We start from the raw sequence: 10663 nt of genomic DNA, 5'->3' as shown, positions 1-10663 counted from the left end.
TGTTATAAACCCCATACTACATCCTTATTATTTTTGTTTAAACAGTTCATTCTCCTTTTTATTTGATATAACTTACATACCATGAAATTCACTATCTTTAAGTATGTAACTAAATGGTTTTTAGTATATTGACAAAGCTGGGCAATCATCACTAATTCCAGAATATTCCATACCCATTAGCAGTCACTCCCTATTCTCCCCCCTTCTCTACTCCATTTCTCCCTCCTTCTCTACCCCAAGGCAACCACAAATCTCCTTTTGGCCTCTAGAGATTTGCGTACTCTGAACAAACTGATGGTTGCCAGAGGGGAGGGGGTGGGGGGTTTAGGGAAAATGGGGGAAAAGGAGTGGGAGGTACAGTCTTCCAGTTATGGAATGAATAAATCATGGGAATAAAAGGTACAACATAGGAATATAGTCAATGGTATTATAATAGCTTTGTGTGGTGATAGACAGTAGCCATACTTGTGGTGAGCATAGCATGACATATAGACTTGTTGAATCACTATGTTGTACACCTGAAACTAATGTAATGTTGCATGTCAACTACACTTCAATGAAAATAAAATACAATAGATTTACCTACTCTGGACATTTCATATAAATGGAATCATATTTGGGCCTATTTTTTCACTTACCCTAATGTTTTCAAGGCTCATTCATGTTGTAGCATGCGTCAATACTTCATTCCTTTATTTTTTTTAGTTGAGGTGAAATTCACGTAACATAAAACTAGTAATTTTAAAGCAAACAATTCAAGTGGCATCTAGTACATTCACAATATATGCAACCACCCCATCTATCTGGTTCCAAAACATTTTCATCATCCCCAAAAGAAAGCCTCATACCCATTGAGCAGTTACTTCCTACTCCCCAAAGCCCCTGGCAGCCACTAATCTACTTTCTGTCTCAGTGGATTTACTTATTCGGGATGTTCATGTAAATGGAATCATAGAATATGTATGGCCTTTTTTGTCTGGTTTCTTTCATTTAGCATTGTGTTTTCAAGATTCAACTACATTATATACCACATATGAATACTTCAGTCTTTTTTATGTTTAATAATAATTTATTTCATGGATATACCATGTTTTGTTTATCTATTAATCCATTGACATTTGGGTTGTTTCCATCTTTTGGTGATTGTGAATCATGCTGTTATGAACATTCCTGTACAAGTATTTGTTTGAATCCTCGTTTTCAATTCTTTTGAGTATATACCAAGGCGTAGGTTTGCTTGGTCATATAGTAAGTCTATGTTTAATTTCTTGAAGAATTTGTCAGACTATTTTCCAATAGCAGATGCACCATTTACATTCCCACCAGCAATGTACAGACGTTCTAATTTTTCCACATCCCTTCTGAAACTTATTTTTCCATTTTTAAATTATAACCACCCGATGTGTGTGAAGTGGTCTCATTGTGGTTTTGATTTTAATTTCCCTAATGATTAATGATGCTGAATATCTTCTTGTGTGCTTGCTGGCCACTCATATCTTCTTTAGAGACATGTCTATTCAGATATTTTGCCAATTTTTAAATTGGGTTATTTTCTGCTTTATTGTTGAACTGTAAGTGTACTTTATATATTCTGAATATTAGTCCCTTATCAGATGTATGATTTCCAAATATGTTCTCCTATTTTGAGGGTTGTCTTAATTCCTTGATGGTACCCTTTTACGTACAAAAGATTTTAATTTTGGTGGAATTCCATTTATCTATTTATCCTTTCGTTGTTCTTGCTGTTGTTGTCATATCTAAGAAACCATTGCCTACACCGAGGTCATGAAGATTTGCCCCTGTTTTCTTCTAAAAGCTTTATAGTTGTAGCTCTTACATTTAATTTTTTAATTCACTCAAATTAATTTTTATACATGGTGTGAGGTAAGGGTCCAACTTCGTTCTTTTGCATGTAGCTATCCAGTTGCTCCAGAACCATTTGTTGCAAAGACTATTCTTTTCCCCCATTGATGTCTTGGCATCCTTTGAAAATTCAATTGACCATAGATGTATGGGCTTATTTCTGGACTCTCAATTCCATTCCACTGATCTATATGTCTGTCTTTATGACAGTACCACACAGTCTTGATTACTGCAACTTTTTAGTAAGTTTTGAAATCATCAAGAGTGAGTCTCTCAGCTTTGTTCTTTTTTTTTTTTTTAAGATTTCTGTGTTTGACAGAGTGAGACACAGAGAGAAAGGGAACACAAGCAAGGGGAGTGGGAAAGGGAGAAGCGGGCTTCCTGCAGAGCAGGGAGCCCAATGCGGGACTCGATCCCAGGACTCTGGGATCGTGACCTAAGCCGAAGGCAGACGCTTAACCGACTGAGCCACCCAGGTGCCCCAACTTTGTTCTTTTTCTTTTTCAGGATTGGCTATTCAGGGTCCCTTGTGATTACATATGAATTTTAGGATCAGCTTGTCACGTACTTCAAAAACAACAACAAAAAAAACCCAAAGAAGTCAGCTGGGACTTTGATAGATTGCATTGAATCTGTGCATCACTTGGGGAATATTGTATTTTAACAATATTAAGCCTTCCAAACCATAAACACTGGATGTCTTTCCATTTATATAGGTCTCTTTAATTTTTTTCAATGATGTATTATAGTTTTCAGTGTACAAGTCCTGTACTTCTTTTGTTTAATTTATTCCTAAGTATTCTATTCTTTCTAATGCTACTGTAAATGGAATAGTTACCTTAATTCTCGTTTCAAATTGTTCATTGCTAATGTATGCAAATATAATTTTTTGGATGTTGATCTTATATCTTATAATTATACTGAATGGATTTGTTAGCTCTAATAATTTTTAGTGGATTTTTTAGGATTTTCTATACATAAAGTCATGTAATCTGCAAAAAGAAATAGTTTTATTTCTTTCTTTCCAATCTTTATGCCTTTTATTTACTTTATTTGCCCAATTGATCAGGACAGAAACCCTAGCTAAATATTTAATAGAAATGATGAGAGTGGACATCTTTTTCTTGTTTCTAATCCAAGGGGGAAGGTTTCAGGCTTTCACCCATAAGTATGATGTTAGCTGTGGTTTTTTTCATAAATGCCCTTTACCAGATTGAGGAATTTTCCTTCTACCCCTAGTTGTTGAGTGTTTTTATCATGGAGGGTTGTTGGGTATTGTCAGAGTCTTCTTATGTATCAAGACAATCTCGTGGGTATTTTTTCTTCATTCTATAAATTAGGTGTATTACACTGATTGGCTTTAATATGTTGAATGAACCTCATATTCTGATATAAATCCCACTTCACTGTGGTGTATAATCCTTTTAGTGTGTTTTTGAATGTGAGGAATTTTTGCATCAGTATTCATAAAAGATATGGATCTGGAGTTTTCTTGTAGTGTCTTTGTCCGGCTTTATTATCTGCATATCACTGGCCTCATAGAATGACTTGGAATGTGTCCCTTCCTCTTCAATTGTTTGTAAGAGTTTGAGCAGGATTGGTGTTCATTCTTCTTTAAATGTTTGGTAGAATTCACCAGTGAAGATATCTGCTCCTGTGCTTTTTATATGTTGCTTAATTGGATTTTCTAGTGGTTTGTTGTTTTTTTTAAAGATTTTTGCATCTATATTAATAAGCAGTTTTCTTTTCTTGTGATGCCTTTCTCTGGTTTTGGTAACAAGATTTTGGTATCCATGAAGTATTGGCCTCATTGAGTGAATTGGGACGTTTTGCCTCCTCTTCCATTTTTTGGAAAATTTTGTGAATGATTGGTGTTAGTTCTTTAAACACTTGCTAAAATTCATCAGTTATCTGGTCCTAGGCTGTTATTTGTGGGGAAATTTTAACTATTTAATCTCTGTATTTGTTATATCTCTTCAGTTTTTCCATTTCTTCTTGTCAGTTTTGGTAGTTTGTGTTCTTCTGGAGATCTGTCTATTCCATCTAGTGTGTCTAATTTGTCTACATACAGTTGTTTATTATTTTATAGTTATTTTTAGTCTGTAATGTCAGTTATTTTTATTCTTTATATAGTTGTAGTATTCTTTTATAATTATTTTTATTTCTGCAACGTCAGTAGTAATGTTCCTTCTCTTATACCTGATCTTAATAATTTGAGACTTCGTTCTCTTTTTTTGTCTTGGTCTGTCTAGCTATAAGTTTGCATTTTGTTAATTTTTTTCAAAGAACTTTTGATTTTGTTGATTTTTTTCTATTGTTTTTCTACTCTCAACTTCATTGGTTTCCACTCTAATCTTTATTATTTCTTTCCTTCTGCTTGCTTTTGGTTCAGTTTGTTCTTTGTGTAGACTTTTTTTTTAAGTAATCTCTACACCCATCGTGGGGCGAGAACTCATGACCGGGAGACCAAGAGTCACATGCTCTGCCCACTGAGCCAGCCAGGCACCCCTTTGTGTAACCTTTTAAGGTAGTAGGTTAGGTATTGATTTTTGATCTTTTGTTTTTTTTTTTTAAAATATAGGCATATACAGCAATAAATTGTTCTCTAAACACCACTTTAGTCATGCTCCATAGGTTTTGGAGTGTTCTGGTTTCGTTTTCATTCATCTTCAAGTATTTTCTAATTTACTTTGTTATGTTCTCACTTAACCATTAGGTATTTAAGGATGTATTTAATTCTATGTATTTGTGAATTTCCCAAGTTTCCTGCTGCTAATTTCATTCTGATGTCAGAGAACAGACTTCGTATGACTTCAGTCCTTTAAAACTTATCAAGACTTTTTTATGAGTTAACATATGGTCTATCCTGGATAATGTTCCATGTGCTCTTTAGAGCAATGTGTATTCTGTGTTGGGTGGAGTGTTCTATAGAAGTTTATTAGATATAGTTGATTTATAGTGTTGTTCAAGTCTTCTATTTTCTTGGTGCTCTTATGCCCAGTTGTTCTATCCATTATTGAAATTAGGGTATTCAAGTATCCAAATATTATTGTTAGATTGTCTATTCATCAATTCTGTCAGATTTTGCTTCATGTATTTTGGGACTCTGTTGTGATATATATATATATACATATATATATGTATATATATATATATCCATATACTCTTATACAATGTCTTTCTATTCTTATAAAATGTCTTTGTCTCTAGTAACAACTTTTGTCTTAAAAGTTTATTTTGTTTGTTATTAGTATAGCCAGTGCATCTCTCTTTTTGTTACTCATTACATGGTATATTTTTTTCTATCCCTTGACTTTCAATCTATTTGTGTCTTTGAATTTAAAGTGTGTCTCTTGTGGAAAACACAAAGATAGACCATGATTTTTATATCCATTCTGCCAATCTCTTCCTTTTGGTTGTATTGTTTAATCTATTCACATTTTTTTTGAGAGGGAGAGAGTGGGGGAAGGGGCAGAGAGAGAAGGAGAAAGAGAATCCCAAGCAGGCTCCATGACCAGCATGGAACCTGATGTGGGGCTGGATCTCATGGCCCTGAGATCATGACCTGAACCAAAATCGAGAGTTGGATTCTTAACCAACTGAGCCACCCAGGTGCCCCTTAATTCCATTCACATTTAATGTAATTACTGATAATGTAGGACTTGTGACTGCTATGTTGCTCCTTGTTTTTTATATCCTATGTCTTTTTTGTTCCTACATTTCTCCGTAACTTCCTTCTTTTGTGTTAAAAAGCATTTTCATTCCCTTGTCATTTTTTAAATTCCATTTATTTGGAATTATTTTCTTCTTGTTTGCCGTGTGGATTACAATTCACATCTTAAATGATAACAATCCAGTTCAGATAAATGGCAACTCAATTTCAAGAGTATACAAAAAGTTTGCTTCCATATAACTTCATTATCTGTCCCTCTTTGTGCTTTTATTATAATACATATTACATCTTTATACCTTGCATGCTCATCAACACAGATTTATAATTATTGCTTTATGCAACTGTCCTTTAAATTAGGAGAAAAAAGAGTTACAAAAAATATACATATATACTCTTTTTTTATAGATTTTTAAATTTATTTATTTATCAGAATGAGAGACAGAGAGAGAAAGAAAGCACCAGCAGGGGGAGCGGCAGGCAGAGGGAGAAGCAGGCTCCCTGCTGAACAAGAAGCCTGATGCTGGACTTGATCCCAGGACCCTGGGATCATGACTTGAGCAAAAAGCAGACGCTTAACATGGACTGAGCCACCTAAGCATCCCCTCTTTTTGGTATTTACCTATTCAGTTACCTGTACTAGTATTATTTATTTTTTCATGTGGATTTGAGTTACAGTCTAGTGCCCTTTCATTTCAGCTGAAAGTATACCTTTTAGTATTTCTTATTTATATTTATGTATAAATATAAATATATATATATTTTAGATTTTTATTTATTTATTTAACAGAGATAGCACGAGTAGGCAGAGCGGCAGGCAGAGAGAGAGGGAGAAGCAGGCTCTCCACCGAGCAGGGAGCCCAACGTGGGGCTCGACCAGGACCCTGGGATCATGACCTGAGCTGAAGGCAGGCGCTTAATCTACTGAGCCACCCAGGCGCCCCAATATATATATATATATTATATAAAATATTTTATATATATATTTCTTCTATTTCCATATGGTGAATTTTCTCAGTTATTGTTGATCTGGTGATGTCTTACTTTCTCATTCATTTTTGAAGGATAGCTCTATGACAATAGGATACTTTGTTGATAGTTTTTTTTTCTCTTAGAACTTTGAATATATTGTCCCAATAATTCTAGCCTCCTTGGTTTCTGATGAGAAATTGCCTAGTAATATTATGAAGGATCCCTTGTACATGATGAATTGCTTCTGCCTTGCTGCTTTGAAGATGCTATCATTGTCTGACTTTTGACAATTTGATTCTAATGTAATCTTGGTGAGATTTTCTTTGAGCTCTTTCTATTTGGAGTGCATTGAACTCTTTGGATGTGCAGATTAATGTATTTCATCAAATTTTGGTAGCTTTTGGTTACCATTTCTTCAAATATTCTTTCTGCCCTTTTGTCTCTCGCTTCTCCCTCTGGGACTCCTGTTATTATGGATATTGGTTCACTTGATGGTGCTCCATAGTTCTCAGATCGTTCTGTTCCTTTTTCTTTACTCTTTTTTTCTTTCTGTTCCTCAGACTGGATAATCTCATTTGACCAATCTTCAAGTGTGCTGCTTCTTTCTTCTGCCAGTTCACATGTATTGTTGAGCCCCACTAGTGAATTTTTCATTTCAGTTTTTGTACTTTTCAACTCCAGAATTTCTTATTGGTTCTTCTTTTTATTTTTTAAGTACTTGTTTACTTTTTTCTTCTTTTTTTCTAATTTTTATTTAAATTCCAGTAAAAATATGGACTGCTTAATGAATTTGCGTGTCATCCTTGCACGGGGCCATGCTAATCTTCTCTGTATCGTTCCAATTTTGGTATATGTGCTGCCAAGGTGAACGCACTTATTGGTTCTTTTTAAATAATTTCTATCTCTGTATTAACATTCACTATTTAGTGAGGCATCATTCTCATATTCTCATCGTTTCCTTTACTTTTGGGAAAACTGAAATTGCTGATTTAAAGTGATTGTCTAGTTAAGTCCGAAGTCAAGGCTTCCTCTAGGAATTGTTTCTGTTGACTACTTCTTTTCCTGTATATGGGTTATACTCTTTTGCTTTTTTACATGTCTCAAAATTTTTTTCTTGAAAATTGGAAATTTAAAATAATAACGTGAGGACTTTGCATATCAAATGCCCCCCAAAAGTTTTGTTGGTGTAGCTATTTGTCGTTGCTTGTTTGTTTGTTTAATGATGTTTCTGTACTAATTCTGTCAAAATTTGTATTTTTTTGTCATGTGTAGCCACTAAAGTCTCTGCTTCACTTAGATTAGTGTCCAGATAATTACTTTACAGAAATTTCCTTAAATGCCTGGAACCAGTAAATCTCCCAGCCATTGCCAAGTGGCTCTGTGAGCTCCTTGGGGCACAGCTTCAACTCTCAGCCAGGCAGTTCACAACCCTCTTTAAGCCTTCTCCTCCTGCTGGTATAGAATCCGACAGGTTAGGCAGTGGTGAGACCTTTGTCTTTTCAGGTCTCTCATGAGCATGTGCACAGCCCTGGGCATGCTCCCATCACTACCTGTTCTGTTTCTTCTAGGTTCACAGAAACATTTCAGAGCCTTTCAAAGCCTCCTATGGACATCACATCTTCCAGATTTTCTTTTTAAGATTTTTTAGTAAGCTTATTGTTTATCTCAACTGTTATCTACAGTCTGAGGCAGTTGCCATATTAAACAACTAATACTGTTTGATTTTCACAAATGCCCCCAGGGAAAAGTTCATTGGCACTGGCACACCTCTGTGTTAGGTCAAATATAGACAAGCTTTGTGAGTGCGTTCATCCTGGGAACCACCAAACTGGTCAGTAATGGCAGTCATTTGGGAATGAGGCTTTGAAGGAGCTCCTACCCTTTTCTGCACACTCCAGTGGCTGCCAAGTGGCTGGATTTCACAATGATTGAGGGCTATTAGTATTCCAGGCTACCACATAGCTGAGCATAGGGAGATGGGAATAGGGCAAGTGAAAAAACCACAAAGGTCAGTGTTCTTACCAAGATTCAACTGGTTTTTGTGGGTTTTGTTTTGTTTTGTTTTGTTGAGTAAACAGTTCCTGGATTGCTGCAAATCTTTGGTTAACTTTCAGAGTTCTAAAAAAGTTGATTCTGACAATTTTTGTCAGTCTACTCCTTGGTTTTATTGGGGAAACAAATTTCAGAGGTCCTTATATTCCCACTGATGTTCTCAAGCATCCTTTAAAGACGTTTACATAATAAGAACAATAGTTTATAAATTTACCCATAGAGGTTCCATTTTCAGTCACTTCATTCTTTTGTGTAGATCTCTATTTCCATCTTGTTTAATTTTCCAAGCATTAGAAACTCTTGTTTCTCTTCAGATCGCATAAATCTTTCGCCTTTTACTTCCTTTCTTTAAAGAGTAGTCCACTGGTGCCACATTCTTTCAGCTGTTATGTATCTGAAAAAGTCTTTATTTCACCATGGATTTTGAAAGCTCTTTTCACTGGGTATAGAATTATAGGTAGACTTTTTAAAAAATCCTATCAGAACTTTAGAGATGTTGCTCTGGTGGCTTCTCACTTGCGTAATTTCTAATGAGAAAGCTGCTATCATCTTTATCTTTGTTCCTCTGCACATAATGTGATCACGGTGTGTTTTGGTGTAATTCTTCGTGTTTCTTGTGTTTTGTTTTTATTAAGCATCTTAGACCCGTGAATTTATAGTTTTCATCAAATTTGGAAAAAAACTTTGTCCCTTATTACTGAAAATATTTTTCTGGTCTCCCACCTCCCCCTCCTCCTGCATGGACTTCAGTCACGTATACTAGCATATTTGAAATTGTCCCACAGTTCACTAATGCCCTGGTCATTTTTGTTACTTCTCTTTTTTCTTTGTTTTATGTTGAATTAATTTTATTGCTATGACTTCAAGTTGAACAATCTTTTCTTCTACAATATCTTATTTGCCACTCATCCCATCTAATATATTTTTTCATCTCCAAAATTATAGTTTTCATCTTTAGCAATTCCATTTGTGTCATTTATATATCTTCCCTTTCTCTAATAAACTTTTTAATATATGTTATAAAAACTGTTTAATGGCCACGTCTACTAGTTCTATCATCTGTGTCATTTCTGGATAGGTTCCCATTAATTTTACTCTTCATTATGGGTTCTATTTATGTTTTGTGTTTTTGCATGCCCACTAATTTTTTTATTTGGTGCCAGACATCGTGATCATATTTTGTTGAATGTTGGATATTTTGTTATCTTATAAATATTCTTTAGGTTTTTTTTTTCCTGGAACACAGTTAAATTATTCAAAAGCTGTTCCTTTCAGATCTTATTTGTAAGATTCCCTAGGTAAGTCTGGAGCATTACTCAGTTTAGGGCTAATTTTCCCCAATACTGAGGCAAGACCTTTCTGAGTATTCTATCCAATATCCCATAAATCTTGAGGTTTTCCATTCTGGTTGATAGGAACATGTCCTACTTCTAAGCCTGTGTGAGTACCAAGCACTGTTACCGCTAATCCTTTCAGGTGGTTCTTCCTATGGCCTCAAATAATTTCCTCCCATCCCTGGTGTGATCAGTATTCTGCTGAATACTCAAGGAGGACCCTCTACACACCTCTGGAGTTCTCTGTGAAGATCTTTCCTCTATGGGATTGTATCTCATGAATTCTAGCCATCTTGACCTCCTTGTGCTTAGAAGTCCATCTCTTTAATTCAAGGGGTTGGCTTAGATTTCCCACCCCTGCACCATGGTCTGAAATTGCTCTCAAAGTAGTAAGACAGGGCAATTGTAGGGCTTACCAAGTTTGTTTCTCACCTCTGAGGGATCACTGATCTTTATTAGTTGATGTCTGGTATCTTGAAAATCCTTGTTTCATATTTTGAAGGATTTTTATTTTGTGTTTTTTCAGGTGGGAGAATAAATATGGTCTGTCTTGGCCAGAAGTCGAAGTCTTCTATCTCATTACTTACAATGATTTGGTGCCAGCTCAGAGTATAAATTCATTACAGTAACACATCAAAATCAGTCTAGAGGATTTTGTTTACTATGTGGTACATAGGGCTTTCAGTGTAGGGTCATCTAGTATGCCTTTTGTAATATGACTATTTGTATTAGGATAGGCTGATCTTTTGTCTCAGTTGTGATTTAGCAATTG

The 10663-nt window shown here is 35.2% G+C and overlaps 1 non-coding gene across 1 annotated transcript; it reads right to left on the bottom strand.

Annotated features, from left to right (window-relative positions):
- Positions 1-7271: 7271 nt before the first annotated feature.
- LOC113931608 lies at positions 7272-7379 on the bottom strand. The gene has a single exon (XR_003522775.1). It is a non-coding gene; the product is annotated as a U6 spliceosomal RNA (small nuclear RNA).
- Positions 7380-10663: the final 3284 nt, after the last annotated feature.

The sequence above is a fragment of the Zalophus californianus genome, chromosome X (genome assembly GCF_009762305.2).
Source record: "Zalophus californianus isolate mZalCal1 chromosome X, mZalCal1.pri.v2, whole genome shotgun sequence".
In the NCBI taxonomy this organism is placed as follows: domain Eukaryota; kingdom Metazoa; phylum Chordata; class Mammalia; order Carnivora; family Otariidae; genus Zalophus; species Zalophus californianus.
This window is presented reverse-complemented; position numbering and strand designations above follow the sequence as displayed.